General features: G+C 38.5%; 1 long non-coding RNA gene across 1 annotated transcript; it reads left to right on the top strand.

The window, feature by feature from the left end:
* Positions 1-14,199: 14,199 nt before the first annotated feature.
* LOC142176353 (uncharacterized) lies at positions 14,200-17,704 on the top strand. The gene is made up of 2 exons (XR_012704863.1): positions 14,200-16,707; positions 17,326-17,704. It is a non-coding gene; the product is annotated as an uncharacterized LOC142176353 (long non-coding RNA).
* The last annotated feature ends 1,666 nt before the right edge of the window (positions 17,705-19,370 follow it).

Here is a 19,370-nt window from a genome sequence, read left to right as displayed (position 1 = left end):
CTCCAGGTCTTACCTTACCAAAGTACCTGATGTCGCGCCTGGAGTCTTTCAATCGGCGATGACGCCTAAGGAACTGGCAGAACTCAAGGCCAAATTCGGCCTTCCAAACCATGCCAAACCGATCCCGCTGAAGGGGACAAGGTATAGGTTCATCGCCTCAGGTACTGCGCTCTTTATGCCTACCCCTTCTCATCGGCTATTCTTTCCCCCTCCTTCCATTGGTGGATGAATTTTGCCATCACTACAGTGTCTACCCTGCTCAGCTTGTGTTTTATGTCTATAAGACTATCAAAATGTTGACTAAGTTTATCGAGCTGGCCGGGGTTGAACTAACGTTGTGGAACTTAGCATATCTATTCGCCCATATAGGGGAACGATGTTGAATCTTCGCCACCATGGAGGAAAATTATTGGTGGTGAAGATGGAAGACAAGGCTAGTCGTTAGTTCTGGCTTAACTTATTCTTCATCAGAACAGAGGGTGTCGTGGCCAATGTTAAAGGCTCTCCTGAGTAAGGCTGTTCATTCAGATCGGATATCCGAAATCCAAACCGATCCATTCAATTTTGGATTTCGGATTTCGAATTGGATCGGATTTCGAATTGTGTTTATTAAAATTTCGGATTTCGGATCAGATTTCAGATTGGTATATTTTAATCCAATCCAATCCGAAATCCAAAATTATTAGGACATGTATAAATACTACACTTTAATTTACATCAACCTCCAAGTTATTACCTTTACAATTGCTAGATTTAGCTATATTGGCACCATAATACTCTCATAATTGCATAAACATGAATTTTTCTTAACTTATTGCGTCTTTTACAAAGAAAATATACATATTAGTTTAACTTTGAGGCATAATAATACGATCTGATATTCGATCCGATCCAAACTTTAAAATCAGATCCGATCCGATATAATTCGGATCGAATTCGGATTGCATTTTCTAGAATCCAAAATCCGAAATTCGAATCCGAAATATGCTAAATCCGATCCGATCCGATCCGATCCATGCACTGCCCTATTCCTGAGGCTTGGAACTACACTCGTAAGTACCTTGTTTCTTTCTACATTTTGTTTTTGCTTAGTTCTCAGTTCTGATTTCTCATTTTCATCTCTTGCAACCAATAGCCATCCTCCTCTTTTGGTTGTGCACATCTTTGATTGGGTCGAGCGACTCCTTCCCCATATTATAGGAATCCACGATTGGTCGAGTTTTTTTAAGAGATTCAAACTGGCTCTTCCTTTGACGGGTAATTTCTTTTCTTTGATCATGGTCTTTTCACTTCCCTATGTGTATGGATTTGCTCTACTAACTTGATGTCGTGTCTTTTTCCCAGGCAGGTGATCTTCTCAGAGGAACGGGCATCGATGCCCTCTTTCCGGAAGAAGGTTGATGTGCCGTCAGAGTCTACCCCTGTTGCGACTACGACATCTTCCGTATCGGTCCCAACCTTAACTACCGTGGTCCAAGAGCCCGTCTCCATCCTGTCTGCTAGTTCTGCTCCTCAACTCCTTTTGTTGGTTGATGAGGACGACGTCTCCCCTAATGACGGTGGTCTAATGCTCTGTAAGAGGAGATCCGTGGATGGGGGGATGATGGTAGTTGTCGACTTGGAGGATTATGGCTTTGTTCTTCGAGATACGCCATGGTGTATGTGGGAGAGGGCCCCGAGGCAGGTCCCGCACTTAGAGGAGATGAACACAAGTGCATCAATGTATCCCGCAGGGGACTCAATCGAGGGAAAGGTGCATGATGAAGGCCTTGCACTTACGAGGCAAGAAGAGGCCTCGTCCTCTCGGGTCACAATGGATATCCCTTCTACCGCTGATGACAGAGAGCAGGCGATCGCCGAGGAGGACGTTGGATTTGACTTCCATAATTTTTAGAGCTTTAAATTGATTTTTTCTGCATGAAAATTACTTGAATAATTATTAATTATTCCTTCAAATCATTTGGTGATGATTTAATCATCCAAATTACTATTTTGCATCCTCATATATGTTTCATAATATTTTTACTTTATTTCGTATAATTATATTTGTATTTTTTAAGCTATTTACCTAATTTTGCAATAATAGCCTATATTCATATATAATTGCTTTTTGTCTATACTATTTGTGTCAAAATAACCTTCTATATTTTCATAATGCTAAATTATTATTGTTAATCATTTTATTGCATAAATAATATTTTTATTTATCTATTAAGTATTTTTATAAATTATTTTGTTAAATTTTGTGTATTTAAATAATAGCCCATTTTTAAAACCAAAATTCGGACCTAAAACAACCCAAACCATAGCCCAATTACCCCAGCTCAAAAACGACCCATGATCAATACCCAATCGTGACCTGCCCATTTAATTTTTTATCTCAGCTGTTGATCTCTCAAGATCAACAGCTACCGTCCCATCTCCCCCTTTTTAATTAACCTAACCCCGAAAACCCTACCCCATTTCCCTTTACCTGCCACCCTTGAACTCTCTCAACCTCCCCTTCTCTCTCTGTCAAACCCTAGCCACCGTAACCTCTCAACCTCTCCAAATCCGGCTCTAAAATGGAATCAATCGTTGATTCACTTACCTTATTGATCTCCTCTCACTACCGGTTGTTTGTCTGTGGTGTTACCTAGTTGCTTGCCTGAACATGGCAAGCAACAACAATAACAACAACAACAACAACGGCCCAGTATAATCCCACAAGTGGGGTCTGGGGAGGGTAATATATACATAGACCTTACCCCTACCCCGAGGGGAAGAGAGGCTGTTTCTAGGAGACCCTCGGCTCAAGAAGAAACAAGAGACAAGAGACGATATATTAGTACGATCAATTGACTCATAATAAAGTAACATAAAATAACATAAACTACAAAATAACAGTAATATAAGAGATGCAGGAAATATAGAAATACGAAAAAGATGGAAGGTGGAAGGTATAATAACATCCAGCCGATAAAGCCCTGCATCAGTAGCTGACCAGTAGCATCCTAAGACTAACTCCTAACTGGCTAGTCCCACTCTAGTGCACTGCAGAAATATTCACAACTTCCCCTAACCTACAACCTTAATGCTCGACCTCCATAATTCCCTGTCAAAGGCCATGCCCTCAGTAATCCTAAGTCGCGCCATGTCCAGCCTAATTACCTCTCCCCAATACTTCTTAGGTCTCCCTCTACCTCTTCTCGTGCCCACCACAACTAGTCGTTCACACCTCCTCACCGGTGCATCAGTGCTCCTTCTCTGAATGTGCCTGAACCATCTAAGTCTTGCTTCCCGCATCTTGTCCTCCATGGAGGACACGCCCACCTTCTCTTGAATATCTTCATTCCTAATCTTATCCATCCTTGTATGCCCACACATCCACCTCAATATCCTCATCTCTGTTACTTTCATCTTCTGGATGTGTGAGTTCTTAACCGGCCAACACTCGGTCCCATACAACATGGCAGGCCTAACCACTGCTCTATAAAACTTACCTCTTAGTAACAGTGGCACTTTCTTGTCACACAGGACTCCCGATGCTAACCTCCACTTCATCCACCCCACCCCTATACGGTGTGTGACATCCTCATCGATCTCCCTGATCCCCTGAATAACAGACCCAAGGTACTTGAAACTACTCCTCTTAGGAATGACTTGAGAGTCAATCCTCACTTCCACTTCCGCTTCCGTCGGCTAGACCCCAAATTTGCACTCGAGGTATTCCATCTTCGTCCTGCTCAACCTGAAGCCTTTAGACTCAAGGGCATGTCTCCAAACCTCTAACCTCTCGTTAATGCCACCTCGTGTCTCGTCAATTAGAACTATGTCATCAGCAAATAGCATGCACCATGGTACCTCCCCTTGAATATGATGAGTTAGTGCATCCAACACTAGGGCAAATTGGAAAGGGCGGAATGCAGACCCTTGGTGCAACCCCGTAACAACTGGAAAATACTCGGAGTCGCCTCCTACTATCTTAACCCGAGTCTTAGCTCCATCATACATGTCTTTAATCACCCTAATATAGGCAACCAAGACCCATTTAGCCTCTAAGCAGCTCCATAAGACCTCCCTAGGAACCCTGTCGTACGCTTTCTCTAGATCAATAAACACCATGTGGAAATCCTTCTTCTTATCCCTATATTGTTCCACCATCTTCCTAATAAGGTGGATAACTTCTGTGGTAGATCGCCCCGGCATGAACCCGAACTGGTTGTCTGAAATAGACACCGTCCTTCTCACTCTCATTTCTACCACTCTCTCCCAGACTTTCATGGTATGACCATTAATTTGATACCCCTATAGTTGTTACAGCTCTGTATATCACCTTTGTTCTTATACAACGGAACCATTGTACTCTACCTCCACTCTTCAGGCATCCTATTAGTCTTGAATATAACATTAAACAACCCAGTAAGCCATTCCAAGACTGCTCTACCCACACACCTCCAAAGTTCAACTGGAATTTCGTCTGGCCTGGTAGCTCTGCCCTTCACATCTTACGCATTGCCTCCATGACCTCATCGACCTCAATGTCCCTACAATAACTTAATTCACGGGGACTGTCGGTCTTCCTCAAATCACCTAGTACGAACATGGTAAGCAAATCTCATCAAATTGAACCAAAATCGATTCAAATCCTTGACCTTTCTGCTATTCCGTCTATATTCATCCTTTGTTCTATTATGGGTACGAATCTCTATGTATTTTCTGTTGATTCTTACTTACCCTAAAACTAGGGTTTATAGATCTCTTCAAATCGAACCAAAATTGGTTCAAATATCTGATTTTGAGTATTATTTTTGTCTATATTCGTCCTATTCTGTGTGAGTTTGATTTTTTGTTTAGGTTCTGTCGATTTTTTACTTTCCTTAAAAGTTAGGGTTTACACATCTCTCTCTTAAAATTGATTTTCAGATAAATTTGCATGATTATTTACTTTGTTAGTTGCTTAAATTACTGGGTTTCCTTGTTTGTTGCTTGATTTTTACTACTATATAAACCCTTCCCCCATTCCCTTTTAGACAGACGAGAATCGCTATAATCTCACTAAAATTTAAAGCTCTATTCTGTTATTCCTTCATTATCTCGTTCTATACTTTGGTTCTTGGCCAGCTGAAAGCCAATGCCACCGAAATTCTGGGTTCTTGCTCTTCGTTGATATTCAGAATATTGTGGACTTCTATTCTTTCTTATTTTTGCACTTAACTAGAGAGTTACTAGACTTCGTAGTTTCATTCCTATGTATCTATGATTTGCATATGTTTTCATGCCTGGAGTTTTTGCTTAATGTGTTCTTTCGAGTTGTTTTGTGTGATATTCTATTTGTTCTACTTCAATTCTTAGCTCTCCTTAACTTTTAACTTCATATTGATAGTTTAAAGCATGCCTAAACCTGATTTGAGTAAATTAGATCCCTTTCAAGCTTACTTAGCCTATGTGTTGCAATTTACTGGTGTTTAGGACCTTTGCATCTCTTTGTTGTTTAATTTTTCTATCAATCTTGTTACTTGAACGTGCTTTACTTACATGATTTGTATCCCTTTTACTAGACTAGCTAGTTGTGTTCAAAAGCATGAATGTATATATCAACTATATAGCATGAGTCCGTCTCCTGTCCTATTCTGAATTTGCGATGATGATATCCTACCTATGTAGCATGTTTGATCCTGTTCCTTATTAGTATGCTTCTACCATGTCTTGACTTCCCTGTAGTTGCAATGATCTGTTCTCATCCTGTCTAAATTCTATTTCCAACACTAGCACCTATACTTAGCATAATTAGTACCTATACTTAGCACAATTTGAACCTTTTCCTCACTATGAGTCTGTGTACACCAATCCTGCATATGCACTAGGTATTCAACTTGTTCTTCTGAATCTTTGCTAGTCCGCTCTTAAGACCTAAAGCATGTTCGATTATCTGCTTTATGTGTTCAACTTGACTATGTTTTATATCCTTCACTGATGTCCATCAACCTTAGTTTACTCTCTTTCACCTGTTACCTGGGCTCTTTTGAGTTCTCATTCTTATCTGGCTGAAAGCCAAGGCTACCTAAGCTCTATTATTGACCTCCCTAGTGTGAGCACTGCTCGGTGTCCAATTTAGACTCTTGCGAACTCTGACACACTAGGACTTGATCCTTAGTCATTCCCTGAATCTCCTCTGTTAGCCTTTCTAGTGTAAGCACTGCTTGGGGTCTATTTTAAAACCCTTGTGAACTCTGACACACTAGGGTCTAAGGTTCCTTGGCACTCTGTCCTAAATGCTTCATCCTACCCCCTTTCTACCTACTGAAAGAGCCAATAGGCTTGTGTACATGGCTCTTTTCTGAATTTTTGATGGCTACTGGGTTTTGGCTATGAAGATTATTTGCTGGGCTGTTGCAAAACTATTTGGACTTGAGATTGAAGGCCTGGCCTGGCCGGGTATACTTGGGCCTACCTTAGGCCTACTATAGCTATTTTGTAATTTATTTCATTCATTAGGCCTGTAATAATACTGTAATAACAATTGGGGTGTTAGTAAAATCGGGAAAATGGGTTTATTTTAATATTTGCATGAAATGGATAGAAATCCTGCCTATATGTATTTAATTTGCTCAAACATGTTCTGCTACTGTGTGTGTTAGATAACCTGCCTATATGTATTTAATTCGTTCTGCTTCTGCATGTTTGTCAGATATCATGCCTATAGGAAATAAAGTGACCAATGTTTTAATTTGCATTACGGCATATCCATTAGACATTATGACCATAGGGTCATGATAGTTTATGTTCTACAAATCTGTATTTTAGAAATCATGCCTATATGGTTTTAATTGGTTAATGTGCTGTTGTTGTAACTACTCACTTAGGAGACATGCCTATAGGAGCTAAAACCATTTTTAATAGCTAATTGTAGAAATCCCGCCTATAGGATATTCCCACTCGCTTTTAAGTACTAATATTGAACTTTCAACACTATTTTGTTGCCACTATTAGAAAGCATGCCTATAGGATCAAACCGAGTAATTATGAACGTCTTCCATAGTTATCACTGTCAACTACTGCACATAGATATATGTCTAATTATAATCTATAATTTTAGTAATCAGTATGCAATACTAGATTCCCTAAGATATATAGTTATTCAGAAAGCATGCTTCTAAAGTAGCACCTTGCATATGAAATTGTCTGCATGTTTAAATTCCAAGGTCACATAGAAACCATGTCTATAGGGCTTAATGGCTTTGACTCATCTCAATTTTGAAACTGTCAAATGCCTAATTCGTTTGCGTGCATTTGTTGTTTAAGTGTGGAGGCTAACTTGAGCCCTTAATTGCTTTTACATGAAGTCCAACTTGTTTTGTATGTCGCCTAGTTTTCTCATTTTGAGCAACCTAAGATAAGTCTAGAACCACCCAAAATAGAGGTTCAAACGCCTCCTGGACCATAGGCATGAGACTGTTAGTGCACGTATAAGGTACGACTTAGAATCAAATAGTGCTCCTTAAATAACAACTTAAAAATAGTAATCGGGTAGCAGGAGATGATAGTCTGTGCCCGCTGAATAATACGAGTACCACCCCATATCGAGAGAGTTATGAAGTATTATTTATGTTGCACAGGGTGATCCTTTAGGCTAAAATATTTAGGACCCTCCTCCCATCTTGTCGTAAAATCAATTGTTTCGTTTAGTGGTAGATTTTTTGATAATAATTGCCCAACGTCTTGTCTTTCCCTCTTGTTTTGGACTAACTCATATAATTCGAGTTCGACTGGGACCCACAGTTGTGGACCTCGAGGAATGCCTAACACCTTCTCCTCGAGGTAATTTGAGCCCTTACCCGATCTTTGTTGATGCAAATTGGTTAAACCTGAGTTATTTGCAAATAAGTGCCCTAATGCACCTCAAACTCGTTAGGTGGCGACTCTTCTTTTTTAACACCTTCCTTAAAAGAGTTGTCACATGTCGAAACCCAATTTCACGAGAAAAAGGGGCACGACACTTGGTATAAGCTGGGGGGGATGACTCTCATGAGATGTATCCATAGTCGTCCTACTATGGCATTGTATACGGTTGCCTGGTTCATGATGTGGAATGTTGTCTCTAGTGTTATGCCACCGGCCAATACGGGGAATTTACTTTCTCCCGATGTCCGCTCAACTACATTATTAAAACCGGTTATGGTAATGCAGCGTGGCACTATCTTGTCCTCGAGTCTCATCGGGGTGAGGACTCGGGGATGGATAATGCACGCTCCACTTCCATCGTCTACTATGATACATTTGACATCAGTATCTAAAATACGCAAAGTAATAATGAGAGCATCATTATGAGGGAAAGTCAAACTGGCGCCATCTGACTCATCGAAGATGATACTTTCTTCTAGTCCGTCAAATCGTTCGCGGGTGATAGATCCTTTAAGTTTGTGAGTGGTGGTGAATTTAATGTCTTTAATGGAGGCATCGTCGCTGCCATGGATGATCATGTTGATAGTACAAGCTGGTGATGGCGGCTTAGGCGGACCTTGGTATTCGCGTCCTCTAGCAAAGTTATTTCTCCCCTTATTACTCAGCAGCTCTTTGAGGTGTCCTTGCCGCAACATGTTTACAAATTCTTTCCTGACGGCGATGTAATCTCCTATTTTATGTCCACGCTCCCGGTGGAACTCGCAAAGGGCGTCAGATTTTCTGGTGCTCGGATCAGACCTTATCTTTGGCGGCCACTTCACTTTCGTTTCGAGTTTCTCCAGAGCATAGACTATTTTTGTAGGTGACACAAAATTTTTGAGCAGATAATAAGGGGGCATACCTCTTTCATTCCTGTGAGTCTCTGTCCTCGACATGTACTGGCCTTCTTCATAGCGAAGGGAAGGTGGGGCGGGGCCCTGTCATATGACTAGTACCGTTCCCTGTTGGGTTGTGAGACCGGGTGATCCCTCTTGATGTTGTCTCTTCGTTCTTTTTTGGACTCGACTTGTACTGAGATGAGTCAATGGATTGGTCCATTGAGGTCATCCTCATCTGCTCGGAATTCAACACAGTAAGTGTTATAGATCTCGTCCCAAGTGGTTGGAGGATATTTGATCAGCCGGCTCAGTAGTTTTCTAGTTGCTCTCGAACCATCTCTACACAACCCGTTCTGAAAATCCATGAACGCCATCCCCTCGGACACGTTCGGTAAGGTCATCCTTAACCTGTTGAATCGGGCAAGGAAGTCCCTATCCTAAGGACTGCTTGATGGCGAATATGTCGTTTACTTTTTTTTCGTCCTTCTTAGCTCCGGCATGCGCCGTTACGAACTTATCGGCCATTTCCTCGAATGTTTCTATGGAGCGGGGTTGGTGGTTGTGAGTACCATATTAATGCCCCTCCCGTGAGGGTTTCGCCAAACTTCTTTAACAAATTAGAGGACACTTGTTCCCTAGTGAGGTCGTTTCCTTTCACGGCGGTGACATTATTAGTCACATGATCTCCTGGATCATTCATTCCATCGTATATCCTGAGGTAGGGCGGCATTTTGAAGGTCTTTGGTATGGCATGTAGGGCTGCTTCTTCGCTGTATGGCTGCTCCATGAACCTACCAACATCCCTCTTTGGCAATAGCTTAAGAGCGCCCGGTATCTTGTCGACTCGTTCTTGGTGTTCTTTCATTTGATCCCTGAGTACTTTGTTTTTATTCTCCATTTCTGCCATCCTCCATGGAACAATGGCGAGGGCGTTGTCACCTGCATTGTTGGTTAAACCTAGTGTTGGAGGGTCTGGTCGGTCACCCTGTTCGTCTACTTGTTGTATTGCGTAGGTTTTTGCAGTATCTATAGTCGTGCATAGAGTGGGCTTGTTGAGCATGCTCACTAGCGTATCAGTTAGTCATGCTTTGAGGAGCTTCTTCACGGCGGGTGGCGTCCCTTCTTCTGTAGACGTGGAGGCCCTTTTTCCATATGGTTTTATTATGCTATAATGGGGGAGGGATGACGACCTCTCGCGCCTGGGGGAGGCAGTGGGCGTCACTTCCTCGCCTAATGTCTCACAACTCTCATTGATAGCATTCATGAGGTTGTTAGGGAAGTCACCTGTTACTTTATCCCCCTCTCCTTGATTACCTGCCATGTAGGTTTTTGTACGTGCAAAGAAAGAGAAAGATCTTGGGGTTTTTGAGGTTAGTGACTCATGTTAGCGGTAGATCTAAAGGAAACTAAAAAATTAACTAAGAAATCTCCACAGACGGTACCAAACTGTTTGGCCAAAAATATAGGTGTTGGTTCAAACAATTAGATTTATATAAAGAAGAGTTAATCTTAGTTAAAAATAATATCCAAAAAATAAAGCTACCGATGTTATGACAAGATAACTAGTACTGTATATTTTGTCCGGATAGTAATTAATATGAGCAATGATAACAATACTCAATGATCTAAAAAGATGGAATATGACATTCAATAGTAATAAATGACATTTAAGTAAGTAAAATGTATGAGTCACCTGAAAAGATGAGATCAATGGTTATTCTTTGTGATAATGATGAATGATTGATATGCCTTTGAACACTTAGGTTATTCTTGGGTGGAAATGCTAGATAAGAATCTTGGTAAAAAGTTATTTTTGTATGCTTGCAATAAGACCATGTCCTCTCTATAAAGTCAATGTATTTTTACAAATGAATATCTCATGTCCCCTATCATTATGTCTTTTTTCTATTTATAGGGAACATGTTCCTAGAAATCCTAATAGTACAAGTACAGAGAATATTCACTAGAATATTCTCTTTAATGTCCTATCTTGGAATTAGTCGTTATAACTCTGTCAATGATGTTCGACCTCGGCCTCGATCTTTGATGACTCCTCGACCTTAATTCTTGCTAACTTTTCAACTGCAACCTTCATTGTTTCTAGAGCCACTTCGGCCCCGGGAAGATCTCTATCAAAGTCGCATTGGTGACACCGGGCGGCCTGTGAATGCCTCATTAATACTATCATGACTTAAGTATATTAGAGATAATTTTTGATCCATACATTACATACTATCGTTTACAAATTCCACGTATAGAAATACTATGAATATATTATTGTTGTTGATATATATAATATACTGATTCCCTTCACGCAAGTTAAAAGCTTAACTGTATGGTCATGAGGTTCAAATTTTCTAAAAGATTAGAGGTCCAGTTCCATTAAGCGCAGTTCTAATCCTATTAAATTTTGAATCTGCTTCGTAAATATTCTACCTCTGCCACCACTAATAAATGGTAATGGAACACCGCTGGGTCTAAGTTGATAGTAGTGTATGGAATAATTTTGAAGTTACAGAGCTTGCACCCTTTGGGTCTCCACTAATATTCTTGTTTTGGATGGGAATCAACCGATTGAAGCATCGAAAGCAGAATATAGGTCCACACTACCAATTGATTCTTCAAATGAAAGCAAATAGAGCCAAGCAAGGAGCCACCAAGCATATGGATTCCCAAAGAAAATCAATAAATTATCATAATAATACTTTTAATATAAAAAATGTTTTGTAACCTTGAGAGCAGTGCTCTTACCATATACTCCATAAGCGGCATAATATTCACTAAATTTTAAGCGGCATAAGTACATGGATAAAAGCGTGCACAACTTAATTTGAACACCATTTGTATACAGAGTAATCCCTCTATCTCATATTATGTAGTGTGTTTCTCTTTTACACGCCCTTTGAGAAATATTAATTAGAAAAGGGATTGGACTATTCTACCCTTATTTATATCATAAGATACAATCTCTCTTCATTGAATATTTATTCTATTTATGTGTTATCTCTATTTTTAAGAACAATTATTACTAACGGTAAAAAAGAGAAAAATAATCAATTTTATCTTAAACTTTTAAAATAATAAGTAATTTGAGACAACTATTTTTAGTAACTACAACTGTTAATATGAGACGAAGGAAGTACTAATTTTTCTTCAAATCAAATATCTTTACTTGGTTAAACGTTAATAGATAAAATTATCCAATACAAACAAAATATGGGCGAAATAACCACCCTCATAAAAAAAGAAAATCTTTTACTTGTGTGGGTAGGATTAGGACTTAGGAGGTATCTATTCCCATTCAAAGTTGAATACGACATGTTAAGGTACTCCCTGGGCAGCAATATTCTATTTCTATTACAATTGTACCCCTCGTCCCATAAGCTGACTAAAGTGAAACTCTCCCTCTAATCCAAGGGTATTTCTGTCCATTCGTACAAGGGCGGCGAAGACCCAACACAGTATATATATTGACCCTTCGCCAATTTTAGGTTTTGAATTCATCATATCAAAAGCGAACAAAAAAAGGGAGAAGATGATAGAGGTGGTGTTGAACGATCGATTGGGGAAGAAGGTGAAGGTGAAGTGCAACGAAGATGACACCATCGGCGACTTGAAGAAGCTGGTTGCTGCTCAGACTGGTACACGCGCTGACAAGATTCGTATCCAGAAGTGGTACAATGTCTATAAGGACCATATTACCCTTAAGGATTACGAAATTCACGATGGCATGGGCCTTGAGCTCTACTACAACTAATTCAATAGGTAACTTTTGGAATTTGAGGGTTTTTTTTGTGTTACTTTTGGAGTGTGATCTGATGTTTTTTTTTTGTTTGAGCTAAGAAACTTCTGTTAATATGAATTATGATTGAGTTTTTACTCCCCTTTATGATCAACTGATTTTATGAATAATGATGTTGTGTTTAGTTGAAAATTTGGGTTTGATCTGTTTTTTTATGTTTTGGTTGGCTTGGAATTGATTTGTTAATTTGCGTATGTGATTGAGTTCTTACTCCCCTTTTGGCGATACAACATATGTTGTTGGGTATACGAAATTTTTATGCAATTTGAGGGTTTGATGGTCTGAACTGTTGTAGTATTCGTGAATGCATCCCTCTGTATTTTGAGGGGGCAACGAGTTGAGAATTTTATTAAGGCTATGCCAAAGCTTTGAGAAATCCCAAAACTTTATTCAAATTGTAAGATGTGGAAAAGGTGTTTATTCCCAACTGGCTGTTGCAACTTCTTGCTAAAACCATGTAGCACGATATCAAATATTTAGTTGTGCACACACTTGTATGATACCATCGAGTTGGTGTCTTTTCTCTTTTACAACCGCAATAACAGTGGCTCAGCTTGATACAACTTGGTGTTTTCTCTCTTTTAGTTGTAAAAAAATATCTTGAAATTGGACTGAGGTGCTTTTTTTGTTGTTGGTGGTGGTCGCTTGAGTCCTTGGATAAACACCCAGAAGGACACCATACTTGGATACCATAACCTTTAAACTGTTTATGATTCGGAAAGTTAGAAGTTATGCAATCTTCTGCCTTGAGTTATTTCGGTTGTTTTTGGTGACAGTCATGTACTTATGACTAATGAAATATGCTCTCAAGTTATTAAAGAAAACGTCTTTTAGTGCCATATTAGGATGTATGCAAAATATATAAAAACGAACAAAGAAAGAAGTTATCTCCTAATAATAGTGTCTTCGCGTATTGACTACTTTTCAGCGTATCCTTGCTACATCTTTGGTGCTCAATGCTTCTTTATTCAGGTAGCAGGGGCTCAATAAAAAAGAAAAAGTTACATTCCTCATTGAACTTTAAAAACCATGAAATAACGCGTAATATCAAACTATATCAGAGCACTGAATCCCTCGGTGCTCATGCTTGTCTATTCGGGTAGCAGGGGCAACTGCATATGCACAGCCTTGCCCACCCAAACTATTTGTTCTCAATAAAGCTCACCTCCATTACTTTGATGAGGCAAGCAGAATGAGTGGTTTTACTCATGATGCTTTATAGAATTAAGAGTGCCTAGTCTTTAGGTATCAGTGAGCTGTTGGTTTAGGCTTCCAAGAGAATCATTTGTCTTTAGAGCAAAGCACCTTGAATAGAGGATGTGTGGACGTAAAATGAAACCAGGGATATTCCATGAATGCTCAATGTGAGACATTCTATGTGGAAGACAAGGTATGTGGTTCTGCCCACCATGTTGCCCTGACTTTGTGCTGTATTCTGAAATTTCAGAGGATTACTCTTATATAGTAGACCACTTATTTTGTAAGATTGTGATAGAGGATCTTCTACTGAATTGCTGGTGTGAGATTGCGGGAGCAAGTTTTGGTTTGATTGTGTTTCCAGAGCATTGTTTACTGTAGCATATCTATGTATTACTCTTGGCAGTTGATATTCATTATTTCCATTTCTTATTTTAGGTTTATTTTGTGATGGAAATACACTGGAGAGACGTATCTGAGGTACCATGTTCTGAATAAAAGCTTGATCATTGGTTTGTAATGAGAAGTACGACATATTTAATCGACTCTAAGGAAAATGCTCAACTTTGTGAATGCCATGTAACTGGTTGGTATTTTGCCTTGTGTGCAAGGAATTATATCTGTGCTTAGACTTTTTCTCACTAGAAAAACTGAGGTGGGATGTTACCTTTGGCTATGTAAAATAATAGAATTTGTGACTGAGCTTCCTTGTTCTTTTTTTTTTGGTTTGTTTGTTTAAAGTAAACTGTTGACTTACCTCTAAAGAATCTGAACTATATTCCAGAAGTTTTAACAAATGCAGAACATTTTCTTAATCTCATGGGTCAGGTTTTGGGATGGGTAAAATTATTTGGGTCATGGGGGTCTTCTTTTACTTTAAATTAACGATTGATATTGTATGAAACAAAATGAAAGTGGTGTGATTTTGTTGTAAGAAAAATAAGTTTGATGATTTTACCGCATGTGGTGTGTACTTTATGTTCAGATTCAGTGGCCTTTTGTGAAATTAATCCAAAAGCTCTGCTGTCATGGTAAACATTTAATTTGACTGATATACTGGGAAATTTAATAACCTTGAGTACTATTTTAATTCTAGTTTTTTTTGGTCTAATAACTCGGTATCCAAAATCTATTGGCTAAAATAGTAGGAATAAAGTATTGTGATGATACCCGCTGTTCCATCACAAAGTTTTCTGAAAATACTTGTTACCTCACACTTTTTTAGGATAATGGTTCTACCAATATTTTACTCGAATTCTTGGTATCAAACCATAGTGGTCTTTGACCCCTCTAAGTGAGTTTAGATGTTGAGGAAGTTCTTCTCGATCAAGCTTTCAACAGTGTCCTTCACGCTCAATTCAAGACATGTGCAATTGATGCCTAAACTTTTTGCTCTTTCCCCTGATATTTGGAAGGTTGGTGTAAGGGGCAATCCATCTTCAAAACTACATCCAAATATAAGAATTATGATTACCTCAAAAGTTGCTTTAAATAGAACAAAAAAAAAGAACTATTTAACCATAAGAAAGTGAAACATGAATGACTATAAGCCAGTGTGTAAATAGTCCACTTTTAATCCCAAATGATTATTTTAAATTTTATTTATTATAACAAGAAATGGCAATACTTGCTTCCCAGGGATGGTGATGGAAGGGTAAAGCTTATGTACAATCTTCAAAAGCGAAGAAGTGTATCCGTTTACCCCAACTAAACAATATCTTCCATTTGCTGAAGGAACCTCAAATGCTAGAATATATGCATTAGCAACATCCCTAACATCGACAAATTTATATATTCCACCAGTCCATGCTTCTTTTCCTACATCCAATTAAGCCAATGTTTTAAAAATGCATTTATTATTTATCAAAAGAATATCTCAAGGTGTCAGTTGAACATGCTTACCTTCTTTTATGAAGTTAACTATAGACTCACAAGATGAATTGAGCATAGTCTGTAGAAGTGGACCAATGACTAGACCGGGATGAAGTGTAACCAAATCAATCCCATTTTCTTTTGCAAATTCCAAAGTAGCTTCTTCAGCCAGGGTCTTGGAGAGTTGGTACCATTGCTGCAAATTAAGAGAATGCTGATATATTCTAGTATTACTTCCTCATATATAAGGACACATACTTAGCATCTCAAGACGGATAAGGCTTTGTTTCACAATTGGTACAATAGGGATTGCAGAATTAAGTAAATTTCTGGTATAAGAACCATATCTTACTTGGGCACATTAAGTTCAGATAGCACACGCACACACAAATACTAGTGTGTGTCTGTGTATCCTTAACAGATTTAAAAATTCGAACAAATAAGCTATAGTATTATATAGAAGGAAATAGCTTTGATTTTAGTGATGTTAAAGCTTGATTCTAGTGATTCGGTAACATAATGCAATGTAACGTCTAAAAAGATGTCAAACAAGATCCAAACCTCCTGGTATACTAATCAAACGATAAGACTCATCAAATTGAAAAGAACTACCAAAGTCACCTTTCTGGGTCCGAATACCAAGTCTCATCAGCCACAGCTCCAGGAATAAAACGATTTTTGTTTCATATAACAGAAGCAGTAGAAGAAGTTATCACCACTCTTCTGACTGATGGTGATTTGGTACATGATCGAAGGACATTTAATGTTCCTTTTACAGCAGGTTCCACAAGTTCCGCCTGAAAGATGGAAATAGAAAATGTTTTCTTTTTAAAGTTACATATATACAAACATGCTCCTCTTTAAAGACATCTCTTGGACATCAGTACAGTGCTTTATAAATAGAGGACTGCAACAAAGTAGGTTTCTGACCTTGGATTTAGCTGTGAGAGAAACAGGTGATGCTGTATGAAAGACACATTCACAACCATCAACGGCAGGATCAAATGATTGCTCTTCGAGTAACTCAGCTTTGAAAAGATGCAGCCTCTCTTTAGCTCCGTCAAGGCATAGCAGGTGAGCCACTTTGCTTGTATCCTCTGCGTGTTTATAACTAACATTTTAGAAGCACGGAAGCAACACCATGATCACATAAAAATATTGCACCATTTCTCTTCTGTCCTGAATATCAGATGTATGTGAAACCGCACTTTTGATTTGGCTAAAACAATAACAACAACAAGAAGCCCAGTAGTTTCCCACAAGTGGGGTCTTGGGAGGGTAAAATGTACGCAGCCTTACCCCTACCCTGGAAGGGTAGAGAGGCTGTTTCAGATAGACCCTCAGCTTGATGAATGATGACAGCAGAGCTAATAAATTCTCTCAGCTGTGGAAACTGGACGTAAGAAAACAACAATAACGGTTATGTTGTCTTTGCTGCCTCATTCCGCAGCTTTTGTTGCTAACCTCTTTGAGCACATTCCTGGCTCTTTCACTGTGTCTTTGATTATGTTCACTACATCTGTCTCACTAACAACATCCCAAAGGCCATCACTAGCCGTTACAATGTATTCATAACTGTTCTTGATTTGACTAAAACAAGAACGAAATATACATAGCATTTTCTGATTAATATACATAACATACCTTTGGTTCTAGCCTTAAAGCCAACCAGTTTAGCTTCTTCATATTCAGGGTGTGTTTGGTATTTTGCAAATAATTAAATACCACTGCAAAAGAAATCCAAACACAAACATGGAGAAATTAAAGAGAGAAAACTGACTGAGGTTGCGAACAGTGGCATTGACAGTGTAATCACGTTGTAGCAACAACTTCACAAGCCATGAAGCTATGAAACCAGAGGCCCCTGTCACACATACCACCTTCCCTTCTCCACTACTCTTGCTTTCCATTGCCACATACTAGTTCCAGTGATTCAGAGCCAATGCATATATACTAAGAGGACAATTTCTTGTATTTTTGTTAGCGTGTTTTTTTATTGAATTTGGACATATTATGCTCTTGTTTGCATTCACAAATTAGTCTCCACGTGAAAAGAATCAAAACCATTTATTTATCTTATTGTTGTGCTTGTTTCAGCTTATTCAACTAAGTTACTTAACTGGTTCAGTTTGTAAACAAGTTATACTGGGATTATAATGTAAAAATAGTAATGTGAAAAATTAAATAATGATAAAATTATTTAGTAGATATACTTTTATTGATAGATGTTTGGTTCATATGACTAGAAAAAAGATATATGAGGTATAATATAAATCATATGTTTGATTTTACACTAAATAAACTTGGGTAAACTTTTATTTTAAATTTTAAGTTGCTTTCGTAAAAAACTTTGAGACGAGAGCTTTGAATAAAGGCAAATGTGCCATTTTGAGTTTTACCCCGGTATTAGTAATTTGGAGATAATTATCGCACTTGAAGTATGGTATAAAATTAATACCACAATTGTGGTATAAATAATCCTAGGATTGCTTATGACCGAAATAAAAATTTCAACCAGTAATTTCACATTTTATCCCGAGATTCTTATGAGTACTTGTCTTGTAACCAACCGACCCCTTGCACACTGTCACAGGCTCATAACTCACAAGAACATGTCTCGAATAAGCAGAGTTTTTAACTCTGATGGACGTCTTATCCTCACATTTCAGTAAGCTCAAGAGTTTCACTAAAGAATTATGACCACTAATCTCAGTATAATACCCACTACTATAGAAGGAAAGATAAATTTGATCACTCTTCTTTCTATATGCTCGTTGAACCAACATGCAACAAGTAGAATCCAGGTAAGTAAATAGACATAACATCAGAGAAATCCAGTGCCAGCAGCTCCCAGAGCAGTAAGCACTAATTTTTGGCAATAGAAACAATGTTACAATGCATTCACCTACTGCTTGTTCAAATCTTGAGGAAGTTCTTCTCTATCAAGCTTTCAACAGTGTCCTTCACGATCAACTCAAGAGATGTGAAATTGACGCCTAAACTTTTTGCTCTTTCACTGGATACTTGGAAGGTCGGGATCAGAGGCAATCCATCTTCAAAACTACATCCAAATTTAAGAACTATGAGACCTCAAATTGATTTAAATGGAACAAAAGATTCTTAAAAGAAGATCACTTAAGCTTAAGGAAGCAAAACATGTTCAATTAATATAAGCCAGTGTCTAAATAGTCCACTTCTAAGAGTAGTTGGTGATCCTTTTCAAAAGTTTTAACTACTCAGTAACTGTAAACTTGTTAGATTATTTCTTCTGCCTTTGTTGTTTTCCTATTTTGAATCATCACATCTATTGATGTTTTTTCTCTGCTGAAGAAGAAGATAGTAATGAAAACTAACCAGTATCAAGAGAATTATAACTGTGATATTGGCAATACTTACTTCTCAGGGAGAATGATGGAAGGGTAAAGCTTTTGTACAATCTTCAAAACCAAAGAAGAGTATCCATTTACTCCAACTAAACAATATCTTCCATTTGCTGAAGGAACTTCAAATGCTAGAATATGTGCATTAGCAACATCCCTAACATCGACAAATCTATATATTCCACCAGACCATGCTTCTTTTCCTTCATCAAACAACGACAATATGTCAAATTTTACAAAGGGTTAAATTTGTAATTACAAGAAGTGTTAATTTTTTATAAAAAAAAGGCCCAAAAAAGGGCTAATTGTGCAAATCAGTTGGGCAACGGCACCTTGGCAGGTGACCATTGCCAACGG

This window comes from Nicotiana tabacum, chromosome 22 (assembly GCF_000715075.1).
Source record: "Nicotiana tabacum cultivar K326 chromosome 22, ASM71507v2, whole genome shotgun sequence".
Classification (NCBI taxonomy): domain Eukaryota; kingdom Viridiplantae; phylum Streptophyta; class Magnoliopsida; order Solanales; family Solanaceae; genus Nicotiana; species Nicotiana tabacum.
Note: the sequence above shows the minus strand (reverse complement) of the source record. Positions and strands in the feature narration are given on the sequence as shown.